A 24,177-nucleotide genomic window follows, 5' to 3' on the forward strand; every position below is an offset into this window, starting at 1 on the left:
CGAGATTGCTGAGTCCCCATGGCTCACAGTTACTTCAAAACCAGCTTGCAGGTGCCAATGAGTCCGTGCAGATGACGCAACCAAGCTCAGGAGGAGCTCGTTGACGATCTTGTCCTTTGTGTTGTTCCGTTCTAGTTGATCAGTAGTGGAGCCCAGTTGGGGTCGATCGGGGACCTTTGTTGCATTTGGGGTTCTTCTTTTATTTTGGTTCCGTAGTCGGACCTTGATTGTATCTGGATGATGTAATGCTTTATTCATGTAATTGTGTGAAGTGGCGATTGTAAGCCAACTATGTATCTTTTTCCCTTGTTATATTACATGGGTGGTGTGAAGATTACCTCACTTGCGACATATGCCTTCAATGCGATTATGCCTCTAAGTCGTGCCTCGACACGTGGGAGATATAGTCACATCGAGGGTGTTACAAGGGGGGAGGGAACGAAAGGGGGTGAATCCTCCCCTTTCCTTGTCCCTTCTATTCATTTCCTTCTCCTCCTATTCGGCCTATAGGGGGGCGCACTACGCATAGGGGCTGGTGCGTCCCTCTCTTGTCCCATTAGGCCCATATAGTTTGCGGGGGGTGCCCGGAACCCTTCCGATGCCCCGAAATGTACCCGGTACCCCCCGAACACTTCCGGTGTCCGAATATCATCATCAAATATATGAATCTTTACCTCTCGACCATTTAGAGACTCCTCGTGATGTCCGTGATCTCATCCGGGACTCCGAACAAGATTCGGTCACCAAATCACATAACTCATATAATACAAAATCGACATCGAACGTTAAGCGTGCGGACCCTACGGGTTCGAGAACTATGTCATGACCGAGACACTTCTCCGGTCAATAACCAATAGCGGAACCTGGATGCTCATATTGGTTCCCACATAGTCTACTAAGATCTTTATTGGTCATACCATAATAACAACATACGTTATTCCCTTTGTCATCGGTATGTTACTTGTCCGAGATTCGATCGTCGGTATCTTCATACCTAGTTCAATCTCGTTACTAGAAAGTCTCTTTACTCGTTCCGTAATACATCATCCCGCAACTAACTCATTAGTCACATTGCTTGCAGGGCTTATTATGATGTGCATTACCGAGAGGGCCCAGAGATACCTCTCCGATACTGGGAGTGACAAATCCTAATCTCGATCTATGCCAACCCAACAAACACCTTCAGAGATACATGTAGAGCAACTTTATAACCACCTAATTACCTTGTGATGTTTGATAGCACACAAGGTATTCCTCAAGTATTTGGGAGTTGCATAATCTCATAGTCGAAGGAATGTGTATTTGACATGAAGAAAGCAATATCAATAAAACTAAACGATCATATGCTATGCTAACGGATGAGTCTTGTCCATCACATCATTCTCCTAATGATGTGATCCCGTTATCAAACGACAACTCATGTCTATGGTCAGGAAACCTTAACCATCTTTTGATCAACGAGCTAGTCTAGTAGAGGCTTACTAGGGACTTGTTATTTGTTTATGTATTCACACATGTATTTAAGTTTCCGATCAATACAATTATAGCATGAATAATAAACCTTTATAATGATTAAGGAAATACAATAATAATAATCGCTTTATTATTGCCTCTAGAGCATATTTCCAATAGTTGCTACTTGTAATTTGCGTTGATATTTCCCCGAAGAGGAGGGGATGATGCAGCATAGCAGAGGTAAGTATTCCCCTCAGTTATGAAACCAAGGTTATCAATCCATTAGGAAAACCAAGCAACACTATGTAAACAACACCTACACATAAACAACAAATACTTGCAACCCAACGTGTGAAGGGGTTGTCAATCCCTCAACGGTATTGAGATAGCTTAAATTGTATGGGATTTGATAAATAGATCTAACTAAAACACAAAATAAAATAAATAAACTAAAATCGCAGTAAGGTATTTTTGGTTTTAATATATGGTAGGAAATAGACCCCGGGGCCATAGTTTTCACAAGAGGCTTCTCTAGAGAAAATAGCATACAGTGGGTAAACAAATTACTATTGGACAATTGATAGAAAAGCAAATAATTATGACAATATCCAAGGCAATGATCATGTATATAGGCATCATGCCCAAGATTAGTAGACTAAAACAATTATGCATCTACTAGTATTACCCCACACATCGACTGCTATCCAGCATGCATCTAGTGTATTAAGTTCATGGAAAAACGGAGTGATGCATTAGGCAAGATGACATGATGTAGACGAGATAAACTCACGTATGAATAAACCCCATCTTGTTACCCTTAATAGCAACGATACATGCGTGTCATGTCTCCTTCTGTCACTGAGATTGAACACCATAAGATTGAACCCATCACAAAGCACCTCTTCCCATGCCAAGATAAATCAATCTAGTTGGCCAAACCAAACCAATAAATCGGAGAAGAAATACGAAGCTATAACAATCGTGCATAAAAGAGTTCAAAGAAGACTCAAATAATATTCATGGATAGATCTGATCATAAACACACAATTCAACGGATCCCAACAAACACATCGTAAAAAGAGTTACATCAAATAGATCTCCAAGAACATCAAGGAGAACATTGTATTGAAGATCAAAAAGAGAGAAGAAGACATCTAGCTACTAACTACGGACCCGTAGGTCTGTGCTAAACTACTCACGCATCATCGAAGGGGAAGCAAGGATGATGAAGAACCCTCTGTGATCGTTGCCCCCTCCGGAAGAGTGCCGGAAAAGGCCTCTAGATTGGATCTCATGGTTCTAGAACTTGCGGCGGTGGAAAAAGTATTTCGTCAACTCCCTTAGGGTTTGGGGGATTTTAGAGTATTTATAGAGGCGTAGGTAGGTCAAGGGGTGCTTGTGGGCCCCACTGCCCATCAGGGCGCGCCAGAGGCCCCTAGCGCGCCCTGGTGTCTAGTGGTCCCCACAGGCCTCCTCTCGTGTGCTCCAGAAGCTTCCAGGGTCTCATATCACCAGAAAGAAACTTCAAAAAGTTTCGTGGCATTTGGACTTCGTTTGGTATTGATATTCCGCAAAGTAAAAAACAACAACTAGCACTGGGCACTAGGTTAATAGGTTAGTCCCAAAAACTGATATAAAGTTACTAGTAAATGTATATAAAACATCCAAGATTGATACTTTAATAGCATTGAATAATCAAAAATTATAGATACATTGGAGATGTATCATACGTCAGTCCTTTGCTCTCTGGATGACATGTCTACTAGGAAACTGCCTTGCTGGACTACACTTGAAGGTATAGTTGGACTTGACCTCTCTCAGTGGATGTTATACTCGTTTCTTGTTGCATGTCTTGGTTGGTATTGTCACTTGAAAGTATATGTTGTAGGAAGTTCAAACATACTGCCATACCAGTTCAAATTTGAACCAACTATGCCTACAAAGTTCAATGCGCTGAGTTGTAAAATAACATAATTATGATTTTGTAGTTCAAGCACATTGTCCAGATGAGTCACCTTTTGTTGCTTTTTATCTTTCTTTTTTTGCTTTTCAAAAAACTCCAAAATACAATAATATTGAAAGTTTGACATGATAGTATTCTCAGAAGTATTAAGCTTGTTGGCACACAAAAGCAATAGAAATGTATGAACTTCTTAAGGGTATTTCATACTTTGGGCCAATAACTAAAGAGGGGGCTATTTGGCTATGCTCATCAAGTGATAAATATGATTGGAATAAAGATGATCAACATTATGATTCAACTGATGAAAAAGATGAGTGTGCAGCTAAAAATCTCAGTGAGGAAATCACCTTAGATGTTGTCATTACAAATAATGATACAATTGGTAAAAGTATTACTTTTTTATGTCGACAATATGTCAATAAGCACTATTGAGGATGATTTGTTGGAATGACAAATCTTCTTTAAGTTATTATTAGGGCAACATACGTTATTAATTTGCAATGATATTTGCTATGTGCCAACATCTTAAACTCCCTAGGTGGAGCATCTCTTTTAACTTGCCATGGAACAAACAACTAGAGACCCTATGGGCAAAACATAATTTAGTTGCCATGATATTTGTTGTGGTAGAATTTCCACATAAAACGTGGGCTAGTACATTAAATTGAAAGAAAAAAGTGGTAGTGAAAAAAGCATGAAATGGCAATTTAGGCAAAGTTGAAAAGAGGGAGGTTTATCATGGATAGTTTTTCCATGTGAGGGGTACAAAACATTCTTCTACAATTGCAATCTTTTAGAAAACAAAGTATTCTAAACATGCCAGGTGCACGTTACAAAAATTAATAAATATAGCTTGATTTATGAAATACAAAATATCTAAAATTGGCATTAGACGAGTAGAAACGTTTTTGAATAATTGGAATGATTTGGAAAACAAATCTAAAATTGCCATGTGACTATTGGAAATTTTATAAATTTACCGTGTTTTGGTAAACATAAAGTTTGACTTGCCATGTGACCATTAGAAACCGTTTTTTATAATTTGCTATCTTTGGACATCATTTTTGTTTAAATTGCCATGGAAAACTAGCAAGACCAACTAAAAATCTAGGAAAAATCAAAAAACAATACTACAATATTAGTTTTTATTTGTAAAACTGGAAATTAATATTGCACTTCGAATATTACAAGATAAAACCCCGTCTTCGATCTTTTGAGAAAGTTGCACATTGTCTAAATCTACTATCGTTGCCACCCAGAACACCCTGAAATTTTACTTTTATAAAAGATGCTATTTGAACTAGAACAATAAGATGTTCTACAAATCTGAGGCTCATAAAATGAAGCTAATCTTGATTGACTCTACACAATGTCAAGGAACAAGATGCTCAACTCACCAATAACGTGCACCAGCCACATGATCTTTCACCCTCCAGTATCGGCCCATCACCTGTTGGACACACAAAATCGACGAAACAACATCAGACATTAGATCATAGCATCAAACCCAACATACCAACAAAAGAAGACGAGAGAGATGCGCACCTTCGGAATCGCCTCATCGTTCGTCTGGCGGGAGAGGTGCCCAACAAAGATTGAGCGTAGGGGTTGTTGGTGATAGGAAAGGATGGATGATGGATGGATAGGACGTGTAGAAGCCGACCGATGGTGGGTGATCTCCTCTGGTAGACCGAGTTGGAGTGTTGTGAAGGCCTCCTCCGCCAACAAATGTGTCCCCGCCGCGATGCCCTCGATCTGATGGCGACTTCACCGCTGACGGTGGATGAGCTCCTCCCCCCCTGTGACGCCCGGATAATTAGGCTACGGTAATCCCCCGTTAATGATGCTACGTCACCTCTGTCACTATAGTTAATCTCGAGTTAGTTCAAAAACCAATTCAAAATTCAAATTCAAAATCAACGCAAACAATGAAAGTTATCAAATATTAAAAGTAAAATGTTCGGGTGAGCCAATTAATGCGTAAGTAGTAATGGTGGAGAAACCACATTGTTATAAAAGGTTTAAATGCACTTAGGTAATTAAAATAGTAGTTAAAACAATTAAATAAATACATATTGGGTTTTATTAAATATTAAACTATTTTGTTTTGGGTTAATAATTACTATGGCAGTAGTATAATTATAAATGCAAGTTTAGGTACTAGTGATAATTTTTATAAAACAGAAACTAGGAGGAAACTAAAATTAAATAGAAAATAACAAATCAGAAAAAAAAAGAGGAGGACCCCCCCCCCCCCAGGCCTCGGCCCAGCTGGCCATCGGGCCAACCAGGCCGGCCCAGCCGCCCCTCCATAACCCCCTCACTTGTAACCCTAACTACCGGTCGCCCCACTCCTTCTCCCCACAACCCCCACGTCTCTCTCCACTTCCCCGATCCAGATCGGGGGACAGAACCTCCCCACGGCGCCCCGGCCCCGTCGACCATTCCCGCCGCCTCGACGCCGCGTGGAACGCCTCCGCCACGGCCACCTCGTCGCCGACCACGTCGCCGCCTTGCCATCCTCTTCGTCGTCGCCTCGTCCTCGTCGTCCACCCCACGCCCCGCTGCCTAAATCCCTACGGCCCCCGTGAGCTCACCCTTTCCTCTTTTCTCCCTCGCACGCACGTGCTCACGGCCATGGCCTCCTCCCCGCGGCTCCGCGGTCGCCACCGTGACCCTGCTGCTGCCCCCTCGCACCGTCTCACGCCTGCTGCCGCCCCGAGTCCGCAGCCACCACCCCGCAGCCGCGCGCTGCTTGCGCGCTTCGACCCCTTCTCGTGCCCGCTCGCACTGTGGCGTGACGTCCACGACCACGCCCGCGCATCGGCCGTGGCCTTCGCCCGCACCCGCATGTCCCAGCGCCCGTCGCCCGATCCGCTAGCGCCCATGCCCGTTAAGGCCCCTGGGGTCAATGACAGGAGGGCCCCACCCCTCAGAACGAAAAATAAAAAAAGGAATTTATATAAAAAAAATTAATTGATAATAATAATTAATTAATTAATTAAGTTAATTAACACTGTTTAAATTAACTAATTAAGATTGATTAGCCTAATCACCTAATTAAATTAACTAATCCTGTTTAGTTGACCTAGGTCATTGACAACCAGGACCCACTGGTAAATTTGACGAGTCAACAGTCAATGCTGACTGGGCCGTTGATTTTAACCGGCCCCGTCAGTCAGCCTCTGCTGACTGGGCAGTTGACCAAGTCAACTGGGCCTACTGGTCAGCCACACAAGCCCATCTGTGGGTACACTTCTGTGTACCCATAGCAATTTAACATTTCATTTTCGAATTAAAAATAATTAATTAAATCCGAAAAATTATTTAATTCTTTTAAAATTAATATAAAATAAACCGTAGCTCGGATGGAAAAAACTTTCTACATGAAAGTTGCTCAGAACGACGAGACGAATCCGGATACGCAACCCATTCGTCCACCACACATCCCTAGCATAGCAAACACGCAACTTTTCCCCTCCGGTTCATCTGTCTGAAAACACGGAACACCGGGGATACTTTCGCGGATGTTTCCCCCCTTCGCCAGTATCACCTCCTACGGCGTTAGGGCATACCTAGCACCGCGTTATGCCTCGTTATCTTTTGTGATGCTTTGTTTGCTCCGTATTTACTGTTTCTTCCCCCCTCTTCTTCCCCGGTAGACCCCAAGACCCTGATGCCACAAAGTACGACTACGTCACAGACGACCCTTCTTGTGCAACAGAGCTTCCAGGCAGGCCCCCCCTTTGATCACCAGATATCGCCTACTCTTCTCTCTACTGCTTGCATTAGTGTAGTGCAGCATGTTACTGCTTTCCGTTAATCCTATTCTGATGCATAGCCTGTCATTGTTGCTCCAGCTGTTGATACCTTACCTGCAATCCTAAATGCTTAGTATAGGATGCTAGTTTATCATCAGTGGCCCTACATTCTTGTCTGTCTGCCATGCTATACTATCGGGCCGTGATCACGTCGGGTGTTGATCACGGGTATATGCTATACATATTACACATGATATATGTTGTGACTAAAGTCGGGTCAACTCGTTGAGTACCCACGGTTGATTCACGAATTGGGGGCTGGAAGGACATACTTTCCCGACGGCCCTCTGTGTGGATCTTTGTGGCGAAGCGACATGGCAGGTTGAGACCACCTAGGAGAGAGGTGGGCCTGGCCCTGGTCGGCGTTCGCGATTACTTCAAGATAACACATTTAACGAGATCTTGGTATTTGGTCTGAGTCTGGCCACTGGCCTATACGCACTAACCAACTACGCGGGGACAGTTATGGGCACTCGACGTCGTGGTATCAGGCAAAGCCTTCGTGACGTCAGCGACTGAGCGGCGCGCACCGGATTGGACCGTAAGCCTACTCTTGTATTAAGGGGGCTAGTTCTGCTTCCGGCCGCCCTCGCAACGTGCAGGTGTGCAATGGGCGATGGGCCCAGGCCCCTATGCCATAGGATTTAGACCAGCGTGCTGACCTCTCTATTGTGCCTAGGTAGGGCTGCGACGTGTTGATCTTCCAAGGCCGGGCATAACCCAGAAAAGTGTGTCCGAACAAAGGGGATTGAGCGTGTTGGGGAATGTGGTGCACCCCTGCAGGGAAGTTAATCTATTCGAATAGCCGTGATCTTCGGTAACAGGACGACTTGGAGTTGTACCTTGACCTTATGACAACTAGAACCGGTTACTTAATAAAACACACCCTTTCAAGTGCCAGATACAACCCGGTGATCGCTCTCTAACAGGGCAACGAGGACAGGATCGCCGGGTAGAATTATGCTACACGATGATACTTGGTGAACTTACCTTCTACTCTCTTCTACGTGCTGCAAGATGGAGGTGGCCAGAAGCGTGGTCTTCGATAGGACTAGCTATCCCCCTCTTATTCCGGCATTCTGCAGTTCAGTCCACATATGATACCCCTTTTCCATTTGATACCAATGCATACATATGTAGTGTAGCTCCTTGCTTGCGAGTACTTTGGATGAGTACTCGCGGTTGCTTTGCTCCCTCTTTCCCCCCTTTCTATACCCGATTGTTGCGACCAGACGATGGAGTCCAGGAGCCAGACGCCACCATCGACGACGACTCCTACTACACTGGAGGTGCCTACTACTATGTGCAGGCCGCCGACAACGACCAGGAGTAGTTTAGGAGGATCTCAGGCAGGAGGCCTGCGCCTCTTTCGATCTGTATCCCAGTTTGTGCTAGCCTTCTTAAGGCAAACTTCTTTAACTTATGTATGTACTCAGATATTGTTGCTTCCGCTGACTCGTCTATTATCGAGCTCTTGTATTCGAGCCCTCGAGGCCCCTGGCTTGTAATATGACGCTTGTATAACTTATTTTATTTGTAGAGTTGTGTTGTGATATCTTCCCGTGAGTCCCTGATCTTGATCGTACACGTTTGCGTGTATGATTAGTGTACGATTGAATCAGGGGCGTCACAAGTTGGTATCAGAGCTGACTGCATGTAGGAATCCCCCTTCTACACTCCTTCGCCGAAGTCGAATCTAGTCAGTGAAAATTGTTTTACTAACTTGGCTGTGCGGCCCATGGGCCCACATCGCCATTGGGTGGTATTAGGATCTTTTACTCCTCGATCTATACTCTGGGACTCTGATCTCTTTTCTATTTGGGTTAAATGAATTTTGCTAAATCTAAAATTAGGATCTTGTGATCACTTTCACCCAGAGAGCACCTTATTACCGATGATCGTCTCCTTCACCAGAAGATTCCAAAGATACTCTCCGATATTCTCTCTAGACTTTGTGACCACCACTTTTGATATTCCCGACCACCGATAAATCCTTATGGGTAACTGCTTACACTTGTCGTTCATACCTTTGTTCCCAGTTGCCCCTATTATTACTTGATACCCTAAAAATTCTTCGATAATTCGAGAATCCTTTGTGCCCACCGCATTGCAGCTCCTTGTCGCAGAAATACCCCTACGGATAATTCCTCACACTTATCGAGGACTTGTTCAACCCCAGTTGATCATGTGTTTCACAAAATTCTTTGAATGCTATTCGGTCTTCCAAAAATCCTCAGCGGACTATTACCCTTGGAATTCTTGCCTGCTTGCATTATGGTTAATTCCATATGTCTAGTAGTCTTCATTGACATCCCTTGTCCTTCCATTTTGATCCTAATGAATTATTGTCTGTGAATGCATGCAATCATTAGTTGATCCTTATAAATTATCCTTCTGGCTCAGATGTCATCTTAAACATAAGCTGGATCTCGACCAAGCAAATTGCCATCGATTGTACCCCTAAGGCTATTCTACTTATCCTTCCCTAATCAGAGCTTTACTTCTGAACCCTTGTCTTGGAATTCATAATTCCTTTGCATTTGAGCTCTGAGTTAGTCAGTTGTTTCTATAATCTGATCTCCTTGTGTTTTTTCTTCCTCTGGTTAAGTACACATGCTCACATCAGATCCCTTGTGGACCATCAGTCCCTTTGTCGGAAATTTATCCGGCAACGTCCTTCATATTCAATAAGCTTGTGAGCCTTTCCTCGGATACATAATGCCTTTGGTAAATTGTATCCTCTGTTTTTGTCAACAATGCTCTACTATTGAACTTGTGTTATTTACTATTGAACTTGTGGTATATGTTCCCAAGATAACCCGATGGGATTAACCTATACCTTTCCTTAATCTGTGTAAACCCGAGAGTTATCATGAGTCATACTCTTCTGGTGTTTTGCTAAATAAAATTTAAACACTACAACTTCTTCGAAAACTGAGAAGTGAATGAAAGGTTAAGCATTTGAGAAGTGGGAGTCGACCTTGAACTTTGTGTTCATGCCCATGGACACGAAGTAGATCCTATCATAGAAGCTTCTTGTAATAATAACTATTTCCTTGATATGATATCATATGGTATCTATGTATTGATCCTTTGCAATCATGGTCCCGACCACATTTTCTCCTTGATTCCATTTCTCAGACAAGTTAAAGTACTTGTCTTCTGCAGATCAATACATCTATTCAACCTTTACTTTGATCTACCATTGAGTATTACACACTGGTATCGTGAGAATATCATGGAATTGCATAACTTCTTATGGGTTCTACATCAACTGTTATTTCTCACTGATTCCAATTTTCCTGGGTCCTGGGTTGTCGTTAACCGAGAACACCGAATAGTGAATTGAGTCCGCACTCCGATTCGATAACCCTAAGTAATTTTTGTTGCTTATGAGTTTAATAATCCTTAAGTCATTCCTAGCCTAATCGGCTATATCATTATCATGCTAAATTTTAACTATGCTACTTGGTCCTTCTTCACGGAGCACAAATTTCGACCATGAGCTAATCTTACGTCGATCTTCCTTGTCATATCATTTCTCCTTGTATAGCAAACTTGATTTCGAGTTTGTTTTCATACCCATGGTTCTGATAACTTTCGCTTCACCCTCCCTTTTGCTTGATGTCACCGATGATCGATTACATCTTCATGAAATCTTTCGACCATTGTGTCGTGATCATCTTCAACATCCTTAGCTCTTCCAAGATATATATATTGAATTCGCCCTATAGTGAGTCGTATTACAATTCACTGGCCGTCGTTTTACAACGTCGTGACTGGGAAAACCCTGGCGTTACCCAACTTAATCGCCTTGCAGCACATCCCCCTTTCGCCAGCTATCCAATAGTTGTTCTTCATTACCTTGGAAGTATTACCATCTTTTATGTCAAGAAAGTCGTGAGATTTTCGCCACCTCTTAAGAGATATTGATACAGGTGATACTTCTTGCCATATCCGTTCATTCCTTGGTCCCCGTGTTGATTCTAACCGGAAAACCGACCATTGAACTATGATGTGCGACTTCAAAACTTCTAGCAACCCTATTGCTTTGAAGTTAATGGTCGATATTTCATTTCATTCTTAGACCATTGGTTATCGAATCACCATTCTAATATTGATCATGCTACCTAAGCGCATATTTCGGGTGCACCTTTCAAACAATGATTAACTGTGTATGTTTTCCTCGAGCATACCTCATTATATCATTTGATCTGACAAATGTTATCTCCTTGTTCGAATACTGCTGGGAATCCATCTTTTGGAAATCTCGACTCATTGTCGCTGAGTTCATCAGCCACCTCCTCATCCTCTCCTTGGTTTAATGATGAACTCATGATTCAGAACTTGCTTCCATAGTTCATTTCCTGAGCATCTTACAATGTCATCTCGTCAATTTGAGTTGCACCTTTTCTTCTGAGGCATCCTGAGTCTGGGGTATCCTGACACCAATCGGACCTGAATCTCGGTCAGATATGATGGTTGAGACATATTCCCAAGAGTTAGAACATTGGACTTTAATCCAATAAGGTGATGTCATCCTAACATACCTGCCTGGAGGTCCTATTGTTATAGTTTCCTTTTTAGCAAGGTTAGCCATTCTTCCATGAGGAAATTGTAAGACTTATTCTATAAGTTGTTCCTGATGGATCCTTTGTGTATCCAAAGTCTGATCTTTACCCGGTGACCATGTCAATGCTATATCGAAGCATGTCTGTGGTACTCCAATTTTCAACAAGAACATTTGAAGCCCAATGTTAAATGTTTCCTGCTCAATTATCCAAACACCGCTGTATGGGTAATGTCATGAAATTTCTCTCCCCTTACCTAAAGAGTTTTCTACATCATATCATGTCATGGATATCATGCTCTGCTTGTCCTTGGGAAGGGTATACCCCTAAAATATGTGTTTAAACACATATTCCTTTCCATTGTTTTGTTTAATCTTTCTTGTGATCTATATGATCTAAGCAGTAATAATTCACTGCTTATGTAAACACCTTGCGGTACAACTCTGTCAGCAAGACCCTGTTACTATTTTTGATGACATTCCGGTAGCCACTGATGGACGAGAACCTTGCCTATTAGTCCGCCTCGTTTAACGAGCAGGAAAATGGTTCTCTTCGTCCCTCGCCCTTGGTACTGATGTTGTTGCCGACATAACTGACAGGCTACCCTCTGACATGCCTTGCTATCATGACCGTGCAAGATGTCATTGCTCCTCCTACTTTTAACCCACATGGTGGGCCCATAACCCACAGGTCCCAGGATCGAAACCTTTATTCCTCGCGCGTGACCTTGTATGTAATTCACGATCCACCTTTCGAGAGGATCATCAATTCTGGTATCAAACACAATACTTATTCCCATTCCTTGGAACCCCTGTCACGCCCTGTTTCAGGCATCGAACGATTGCCTGCCCGCTTGAAACTTCCCATGATACCTCTTTATTTTGCTCTCGAAATTTTCTTAAGTTTCAATTCGAGAGTTACTTTCCGCCACCTTCCCCGATGATATCAACTAGATAGTCAACCTTGCAGAGGTCTGTTCTTCTAGAATAACCACCCTTTATTCTTACGTAAGTACGATGGAGTTCCTGAAGAAAGGATGCCGACTTCATCATGATGACCAGAAGCAGAGAAATGAAGACATCAACGTAATGGATCGGCCGCTTCGAGAAGAGCAACCAAGTTCGAGGACGCTCGTTAGAATTTTGTAGCCAAATCCCTTCCCCTCTTAAATCTCGGTACGAGATTTCTTGTAGTGGAGGAGAATTGTGACGCCCGGATAATTAGGCTACAGTAATCCCCCGTTAATGATGCCATATCACCTCTGTCACTGTACTTAATCTCGAGTTAGTTCAAAAACCGATTCAAAATTCAAATTCAAAATCAACGCAAACAATGAAAGTTTTCAAATATTAAAAGTAAAATGTTCGGGTGAGCCAATTAATGCGTAAGTAGTAATGGTGGAGAAACCACATTGTTATGAAAGGTTTAAATGCACTTAGGTAATTAAAACAGTAGTTAAAACAATTAAATAAATACATATTGGGTTTTATTAAATATTAAACTATTTTGTTTTGGGTTAATAATTACTATGGCAGTAGTATAATTATAAATGCCAGTTTAGGTACTAGTGATAATTTTTATAAAACAGAAACTAAGAGGAAACTAAAATTAAATAGAAAATAAAAAATCAGAAAAAAAGAGGAGGACCCCCCCCCACCAGGCCTCGGCCCAGCAGGCCATCGGGCCAACCAGGCCGGCCCAGCCGCCCCTCCATAACCCCCTCACCCGTAACCCTAACTACCGGTCGCCCCACTCCTCCTCCCCACAACCCCCATGTCTCTCTCCACTTCCCCGATCCAGATTGGGGGAACGAACCTCCCCACGGCGCCCCGGCCCCATCGACCATCCCCGCCGCCTCGACACCGTGCGGAACGCCTCCGCCACGGCCACCTCGTCGCCGACCACGTCACCGCCTCGCCGTCCTCTTCGTCGTCGCCTTGTCCTCGTCGTCCACCCCACGCCCCGCTGCCTAAATCCCTACGGCCCCCGTGAGCTCACCCTCTCATCTTCTCTCCCTCGCACGCACGCGCTCACGGCCACGACCTCCTCCCCGCGGCTCCGCGATCGCCACCGTGACCCTGCTGCTGCCCCCTCGCGCCATCTCACGCCTGCTGCCGCACCGAGTCCGCAGCCACCACCCCACAGCCGCGCGCTTCGACCCCTCCCCATGCCCGCTCGCGCTGTGGCGCGACGTCCACGACCACGCCCGCGCATTGGCCGCGGCCTTCGCTCGCACCCGCATGTCCCAGCGCCCGTCGCCCGATCCGCTAGCGCCCATGCCCGTTAAGGCCCCTGGGGTCAATGACAGGAGGGCCCCACCCCTCAGAACGAAAAATAAAAAAGGAATTTATAAAAAATAATTAAAATAATAATTAATTAACTTAATTAACATTGTTTAAATTAACTAATTAAGATTGATTAACCTAATCACTTAGTTAAATTAATTAATCCTGTTTAGTTGACCTAGGTCATTGACAACCGGGACCCACTGGTCAATTTGACCAGTCAACGGTCAATGCTGACTTGGTCGTTGACTTTGACCGGCCCCGTCAGTCAGCCTCTGCTGACTGGGCAGTTGACCAAGTCAACTGGGCCTACTGGTCAGCCACACAAGCCCATCTGTGGGTACACTTCTGTGTACCCATAGCAATTTAACATTTAATTTTTGAATTAAAATAATTAATTAAATCCTAAAAATGATTTAATTCTTTTAAAATTAATATAAAATAAATTGTAGCTCGGATGGAAAAACTTTGTACATGAAAGTTGCTCAGAACGACGAGACGAATCCGGATACGCAGCCCATTCGTCCACCACACATCCCTAGCATAGCAAACACGCAACTTTTCCCCTTCGGTTCATCTATCCGAAAACGCGGAACACCGGGGATACTTTCCCGGATGTTTCCCCCCTTCGCCGGTATCACCTCCTACGGCGTTAGGGCATACCTAGCCCCGCGTTTTGCCTCGTTATGTTTTGGGATGCTTTGTTTGCTTCGTATTTACTGTTTCTTCCCCCCTCTTCTTCCCCGGTAGACCCTGAGACCGGCGCTGATGCCACCAAGTACGAATACGTCACCGACAACCCTTCTTGTGCAATAGAGCTTGCAGGCAAGCCCCCCCTTGGATCACCAGATATCGCCTACTCTTCTCTCTACTGCTTGCATTAGAGTAGTGTAGCATGTTACTGCTTTCCGTTAATCCTATTCTGATGCATAGCCTGTCATTGTTGCTCCAGCTGTTGATTGCTACCTCTTTTAGCACTGCGTTGGTTTTCCACGAAGAGGAAGGGATGATGCAGCAAAGTAGCGTAAGTATTTCCCTCAGTTTTTGAGAACCAAGGTATCAATCCAGTAGGATGCTACGCGCGAGTCCCTCGTACCTGCACAAAACAAATAAATCCTCGCAACCAACGCAAATAGGGGTTGTCAATCCCTATAGGGCCACTTACGAGAGTGAGATCTGATAGATATGATAAGATAATATTTTTGGTATTTTTATGATAAAGATGCAAAGTAAAATAAAGGCAAAGTAAATAGCAAAGTAAATAACTAAGTAGTAGGAGATTAACATGATAAAGATAGAACCGAGGGCCATAGGTTTCACTAGTGGCTTCTCTCGAGAGCATAAGTATTCTACAGTGGGTGAACAAATTACTGTTGAGCAATTGACAGAATTGAGCATAGTTATGAGAATATCTAGGTATGATCATGTATATAGGCATCACGTCTGAGACAAGTAGACCGAGTCCTACCTGCATCTACTACTATTACTCCACTCATCGACCGCTATCCAGCATGCATCTAGAGTATTAAGTTAAAAACAGAGTAACGCCTTAAGCAAGATGACATGATGTAGAGGGATAGACTCATGCAATATGAAGAAAACCCCATCTTGTTATCCTCGATGGCAACAATACAATACGTGCCTTGCTGCCCTTACTGTCACCGGGAAAGGACACCGCAAGATTGAACCCAAAGCTAAGCACTTCTCCCATTGCAAGAAAGATCAATCTAGTAGGCCAAACCAAACTGATAATTCGAAGAGACTTGCAAAGATAACCAATCATACATAAAAGAATTCAGAGAAGATTCAAATATTGTTCATAGATAGACTTGATCATTAACCCACAATTCATCGGTCTCAACAAACACATCGCAAAAAGAAGATTACATCGAATAGATCTCCACAAGAGAGGGGGAGAACATTGTATTGAGATCCAAAAAGAGAGAAGAAGCCATCTAGCTACTAACTATGGACCCGTAGGTCTGAAGTAAACTACTCACACTTCATCGGAGAGGCTATGGTGTTTGTAGAAGCCCTCCGTGATCGATGCCCCCTCCGGCGGAGCTCCGGAACAGGCCCCAAGATGGGATCTCGTGGATACAGAAAGTTATGGCGGTGGAATTAGGGTTTTGGCTCCATATCTGATCGTTTGGGGGTACGTGGGTATATATATGAGGAAGAAGTACGTCGGTGGAGCAACAGGGGCCCCACGAGGGTGGAGGGTGCGCCTGGGGGGGTAGGCGCGCCCCCTACCTCGTGGGCTCCTGTTACGTGTCTTGACGTAGGGTCCAAGTCTCCTGAGTTGTATTCGGTGAGAAAATCACGTTCCCGAAGGTTTCATTCCGTTTGGACTCCGTTTGATATTCCTTTTCTTCGAAACCCTAAAACAGGCAAAAAACAGCAATTCTGGGCTGGGCCTCCGGTTAATAGGTTAGTCCCAAAAATAATATAAAAGTGGATAATAAAGCCCAATAATGTCCAAAACAGTAGATAATATAGCATGGAGCAATCAAAAATTATAGATACGTTGGAGACGTATCAAGCATCCCCAAGCTTAATTCCTGCTCGTCCTCGAGTAGGTAAATGATAAAAACGGAATTTTTGATGCGGAGTGCTACTTGGCATAATTTTAATGTAATTCTTCTTAATTGTGGTATGTATATTCAGATCCGAAAGATTCAAGACAAAAGTTCATATTGACATAAAAATGATAATACTTCAAGCATACTAACTAAGCAATTATGTCTTCTCAAAATAACATGGCCAAAGAAAGTTCATCCCTACAAAATCATATGGTTTAGTCATGTTTCATTTTCGTCACACAACAATGCTATCATCATGCACAACCCCGATGACAAGCCAAGCAATTGTTTCATACTTTAGTAATCTCAAACCTATAAACTTTCACGTAATATATGAGCGCGAGCCATGGACATAGCACTATAGGTGGAATAGAATATAATGAGGGGGTTATGTGGAGAAGACAAAAAGGAGGAAGTCTCACATCAACGAGGCTAATCAATGGGCTATGGAGATGCCCACCGATTGATGTTAATGCAAGGAGTAGGGATTGCCATGCAACGGATGCACTAGAGCTATAAATATATGAAAGCTCAACAAAAGAAACTAGTGGGTGTGCATCCAACTTGCTTGCTCACGAAGACCTAGGGCACTTGAGGGGGCCCATTGTTGGAATATACAAGCCAAGTTCTATAATGAAAAAAAATCCCACTAGTATATGAAAGTGATAACATGAGAGACTCTCTACTATGAAGACATGGTGCTACTTTGAAGCACAAGTGTCGCAAAGGATAGTAACATTGTCCCTTCTCTCTTTTTCTCTCATTTTTTTTCTTTGGCCTTCTCTTTTTTTATGGCCTTTCCTCTTTTTTTATATTCCTCACTTGGGACAATGCTCTAGAAAATGATGATCATCACACTTCTATTTATTTACAACTCGATACTAGAACAAAGATGACTCTATATGAATGCCTCCGGTGGTGTACCGGGATATGCAATGAACCAAGAGTGACATGTATGAAAGAATTATGAACAGTGGCTTTGCCACAAATACTATGTCAACTACATGATCATGCTAAGCAATATGACAATGATGAATGTGTCATGATGAACGGAATGATGGAAAGTTGCATGGCAATATATCTCGGAATGGCTATGGAAATGCCATAATAGGTAGGTATGGTGGCTGTTTTGAGGAAGATATAAGGAGGTTTATGTGTGAAAGAGCGTATCATGTCACGGGGTTTGGATGCACCGGCGAAATTTGCGCCAACTCTCAATGTGAGAAAGGGCAATGCACGGTACCGAAGAGGCTAGCAAGGATGGAAGGGTGAGAGTGTGTATAATCCATGGACTCAACATTAGTCATAAAGAACTCACATACTTATTGCAAAAATCTACAAGTCATCAAAAACCTCGGTACTACGCGCATGCTCCTAGGGGGATAGATTGGTAGGAAAAGACCATCGCTCGTCCCCGACCACCACTCATAAGGAAGACAATCAAATAACACCTCATGTTTCAAATTTGTTGCATAACGTTTACCATACGTGCATGCTACGGGACTTGCAAACATCAACACAATTATTTCTCAATTTCACAACTACTCAACTATCATGACTTTGATATTATTACCTCCATGTCTCAAAACAATCATCAAGCATCAAACTTCTCTTAGTATTCAACACACTCATAAGAAAGTTTTATTATTAATCTTGCATACCAAGCATATTAGGATTTTAAGCAAATTACCATGTTATTAAGACTCTCAAAATAATCTAAGTGAAGCATGAGAGATCAATAGTTTCTATAAAACAAATCCATCACCGTGCTCTAAAATATATAAGTGAAGCACTAGAGCAAAATTATATAACTCAAAAGATATAAGCGAAGCACATAGAGTATTCTAACAAATTCCAAATCATGTATGTCTCTCTCAAAAGGTGTGTACAGCAAGGATGATTGTGGTAAACTAATAAGCAAAGACTCAAATCATACAAGACGCTCCAAGTAAAACACATATCATGTGGTAAATAATAATATAGCTCCAAGTAAAGTTACCGATAGAAGTAGACGAAGGAGGGGATGCCTTCCGGGGCATCCCCAAGCTTTGGCTTTTAGGTGTCCTTAGATTATCTTGGGGGTGCCATGGGCATCCCCAAGCTTAGGCTATTTCCACTCCTTGTTCCATAATCCATCAAATCTTTACCCAAAACTTGAAAACTTCACAACACAAAACTTAAAGTAGAAAATCTCGTGAGCTCCGAGCGAAAGAAAACAAAAGACCACTTCAAGGTACTGTAATGAACTCATTATTTATTTATATGGGTGTTATAACTACTGTATTCCAACTTCTCTATGGTTTATAAACTAATTTACTAGCCATAGATTCATCAAAATAAGCAAACAACACACGCAAAACAGAATCTGTCAAAAACAGAACAGTCTGTAGTAATCTGTAGCTAGCGCAAGATCTGGAACCCCCAAAATTCTAAAATAAATTTCTGGACGTGAGGAATTTATCTATTAATCATATGCAAAATAAATTAACTAAATAGCACTTTCCAAATAAAAATGACAGCAGTTCTCGTGAGCGCTAAAGTTTCTGTTTTTTACAGCAAGTTCAACAAGACTTTCCCCAAGTCTTCCCAACGGTTCTACTTGGCACAAACACTAATTAAACACAGAAAAACACAACCAAAACAGAGGCTAAATAATTTATTTATTACTAAGCAGGAGCAAAAAGCAAGGAATAAAAATAAAATTGGGTTACCTCCCAACAAGCGCTATCGTTTAACGCCCCTAGCTAGGCATAACAAGCAAGAATAGATCTAGGTATTGCCATCTTTGGTAGGCAATCCATAAGTGGCTCTCATAATAGATTCATAAGGTAACTTAATTTTCTTTCTAGGAAAGTGTTACATGCCTTTCCTTAATGGAAATTGGAATCTAATATTTCCTTCCTTCATATCAATAATTGCACCAATCGTTGTAAGGAAAGGTCTACAAAGAATAATAGGACATGAAGGATTGCAATCTATGTCAAGAACAATAAAATCTACGGGCACATAATTCCTATTTGCAACAATAAGAACATCATTAATTCTTCCCATAGGTTTCTTAATAGTGGAATCCGCAAGGTGCAAGTTTAGGGAGCAATCATCAAAATCACGGAAACCTAACAAATCACACAAAGTCTTTGGAATCATGGAAACACTAGCACCCAAATCACATAAAGCATAGAATTCATGATCTTTAATTTTAATGTTAATAGTTGGTTCCCACTCATCATAAAGTTTTCTAGGGATAGAAACTTCCAATTCAAGTTTTTCTTCACAAGATTGCATCAAGGCATCAACAATATGTTTAGTAAACGCTTTATTTTGACTATAAGCGTGAGGAGAATTTAGCACGGATTGCAACAAGGAAATACAATCAATCAAAGAGCAATTTTCATAGTTAAATTCCTTGAAATCCATAATAGTGGGTTTAGCAACATCTAGGGTTTTAATTTCTTCAATCACACATTTATCAAATTTAGCATCAAGATCAAAAGATTCAGAATTCTTGGAACGCCTTATAGGTAAAGGTGGATCATATTCAGTCCCATCATTATCAAGATTCATATTGCAAAACAAAGATTTAATAGGGACACATCAATAACTTTTAGATCTTCATCATTATTTTCATAGCAACTCGGTTTAGCGGCCATCTTATTAACTAGGGTAGCCTGCTTATCCGAAATTTCAGTAGTTAATTTCTCAAGATGAGCAAGTTGGGATCTTAAACCATCGAATTCTTTAGAAATATCATCAAGCTCTTTATTCATAAAACTCATAAAACTTTTCTGTTCTTTAAGCTCGTTTCTGAAGAAACTATTATGTTCAAATTGCAAAACCATGAAACTCCTAACATTATTTTTGATTTCTTCTAACCTTTTAAGGTGAAGGTCACCAAATTTAGGTAGAGCCATCGCGACAAACAAGCAAACTAACACACAAGCAAACAAAAAGTCCAGCGGACAAAAAGAGGCAAGTAGAGAGGGAGGATAGAGAGAGAGTGCGAATAAAACAACAAGGGTGAATTGGGGGGAGAGGAAAACGAGAGGCAAATGGAAAATAATGTAATGCGGGAGATAAGGGTATGTGATGGGTACTTGGTATGTTGACTTTTGCGTAGGCCTCCCCGGCAACGGCGTCAGAAATCCTTCTTGCTACCTATTTTAGCACTGCGTTGGTTTTCCCCGAAGAGGAAGGGATGATGCAACAAAGTAGCATAAGTATTTCCCTCAGTTTTTGAGAACCAAGGTATCAATCCAGTAGGAGGCTACGTGCGAGTCCCTCGTACCTGCACAAAACAAATAAATCCTCGCAACCAACGCAAATAGGGGTTGTCAATCCCTATAGGGCCACTTACGAGAGTGAGATCTGATAGATATGATAAGATAATAGTTTTGGTATTTTTATGATAAAGATGCAAAGTAAAATAAAGGCAAAGTAAATAGCAAAGTAAATAACTAAGTAGTAGGAGATTAATAGGATAAATATAGACCCGGGGGCCATAGGTTTCACTAGTGGCTTCTCTCGAGAGCATAAGTATTCCACGGTGGGTGAACAAATTACTGTTGAGCAATTGACAGAATTGAGCATAGTTATGAGAATATCTAGGTACGATCATGTATATAGGCATCACATCCGAGACAAGTAGACCGACTCCTACCTGCATCTACTACTATTACTCCACTCATCGACCGCTATCCAGCATGCATCTAGAGTATTAAGTTAAAAACAGAGTAACGCCTTAAGCAAGATGACATGATGTAGAGGGATAGACTCATGCAATATGAAGAAAACCCCATCTTGTTATCCTCGATGGCAACAATACAATACGTGCCTTGCTGCCCTTACTGTCACCGGGAAAGGACACCGCAAGATTGAACCCAAAGCTAAGCACTTCTCCCATTGCAAGAAAGATCAATCTAGTAGGCCAAACCAAACTGATAATTCGAAGAGACTTGCAAAGATAACCAATCATACATAAAAGAATTCATAGAAGATTCAAATATTATTCGTAGATAGACTTGATCATAAACCCACAATTCATCGGTCTCAACAAACACATCGCAAAAAGAAGATTACATCGAATAGATCTCCACAAGAGAGGGGGAGAACATTGTATTGAGATCCAAAAAGAGAGAAGAAGCCATCTAGCTACTAACTATGGACCCGTAGGTCTGAAGTAAACTACTCACACTTCATCGGAGAGGCTATGGTGTTGATGTAGAAGCCCTCCGTGATCGATGCCCCCTCCGGCGGAGCTCTGGAACAGGCCCCAAGATGGGATCTCGTGGATACAGAAAGTTACAGCGGTGGAATTAGGGTTTTGGCTCCGTATCTGACCGTTTGGGGTACGTGGGTATATATATGAGGAAGAAGTACGTCGGTGGAGCAACAGGGGCCCCACGAGGGTGGAGGGTGCGCCTGGGGGGGTAGGCGCGCCCCCTACCTCGTGGGCTCCTGTTACGTGTCTTGACGTAGGGTCCAAGTCTCCTGAGTTGTATTCGGTGAGAAAATCACGTTCCCGAAGGTTTCATTCCATTTGGACTCCGTTTGATATTCCTTTTCTTCGAAACCCTAAAACAGGCAAAAAACAACAATTCTGGGTTGGGCCTTCGGTTAATAGGTTAGTCCCAAAAATAATATAAAAGTGGATAATAAAGCCCAGTAATGTCCAAAACAGTAGATGATATAGCATGGAGCAATCAAAAATTATAGATATGTTGGAGAAGTATCATTGATACCTTACCTGCAATCCTAAATGCTTAGTATAGGATGCTAGTTTATCATCAGTGGCCCTACATTCTTGTCTGTTCGCCATGCTATACTATCGGGCTGTGATCACGTCGGGTGTTGATCACGGGTATATACTATACATATTACACATGAAATATGTTGTGACTAAAGTCGGGTCAACTCGTTGAGTACCCGCGGTTGATTCACGAATTGGGGGCTGGAAGGACATACTTTCCTGATGGCCCTCTGTGTTGATCTTTGTGGCGAAGCGATAGGGCAAGTTGAGACCACCTAGGAGAGAGGTGGGCCTGGGCCTGGTCGGCGTTCGTGGTTACTTCAAGATAACACGTTTAACGAGATCTTGGTATTTGATCTGAGTCTGGCCACTGGCCTATACGCACTAACCAACTACGCGGGGACAGTTATGGGCACTCGATGTCGTGGTATCAGGCGAAGCCTTCGTGACGTCAGCGACTGAGCGGCGCGCGCCGGATTGGACCGTAAGCCTGCTCTTGTATTAAGGGGGCTAGTTCTGCTTCCGGCCGCCCTCACAACGTGTAGGTGTGCAATGGGCGATGGGCCCAGACCCCTGCGCCATAGGATTTAGACCGATGTGCTGACCTCTCTGTTGTGCCTAGGTAGGGCTGCGACGTGTTGATCTTTCGAGGCCGGCATGACCCAGAAAAGTGTGTCCGGACAAAGGGGATTGGGCGTGTTGGGGAATGAGGTGCACCCCTACAGGGAAGTCAATCTATTCGAATAGCCGTGATCTTCGGTAACAGGACGACTTGGAGTTGTACCTTGACCTTATGACAACTAGAACTGGTTACTTAATAAAGCACACCCTTTCAATGTTGGAAATATTCCCTAGAGGCAACAATAAATTAGTTATTATTATTATATTTCATTGTTCATGATAATCGTTTATTATCCATGCTAGAATTGTATTGATAGGAAACTCAGATACATGTGTGGATACATAGACAACACCATGTCCCTAGTAAGCCTCTAGTTGACTAGCTCGTTGATCAATAGATGGTTACGGTTTCCTGACCATGGACATTGGATGTCGTTGATAACGGGATCACATCATTAGGAGAATGATGTGATGGACAAGACCCAATCCTAGGCCTAGCACAAAGATCATGTAGTTCATATGCTAAACCTTTTCTAATGTCAAGTATCATTTCCTTAGACCATGAGATTGTGCAACTCTCGGATACCGTAGGAGTGCTTTGGGTGTACCAAACGTCACAACGTAACTGGGTGGCTATAAAGGTACACTACAGGTATCTCCGAAAGTGTCTGTTGGGTTGGCACGAATCGAGACTGGGATTTGTCACTCCGTGTAAACGGAGAGGTATCTCTAGGCCCACTCGGTAGGACATCATCATAATGTGCACAATGTGACCAAGGAGTTGATCACGGGATGATGTGTTACGGAACGAGTAAAGAGACTTGCCGGTAACGAGATTGAACAAGGTATCGGGATACCGACGATCGAATCTCGGGCAAGTATCGTACCGCTAGACAAAGGGAATTGTATACGGGATTGATTGAATCCTTGACATCGTGGTTCATCCGATGAGATCATCGTGGAGCATGTGGGAGCCAACATGGGTATCCAGATCCTGCTGTTGGTTATTGACCGGAGAGTTGTCTCGGCCATGTCTGCATGACTCCCGAGCCCGTAGGGTCTACACACTTAAGGTTCGATGACGCTAGGGTTATAGGGAAAGTATGTACGCAGTTACTGAATGTTGTTCGGAG

This window comes from Triticum urartu, chromosome 6 (genome assembly GCF_003073215.2).
Source record: "Triticum urartu cultivar G1812 chromosome 6, Tu2.1, whole genome shotgun sequence".
Lineage (NCBI taxonomy): Eukaryota > Viridiplantae > Streptophyta > Magnoliopsida > Poales > Poaceae > Triticum > Triticum urartu.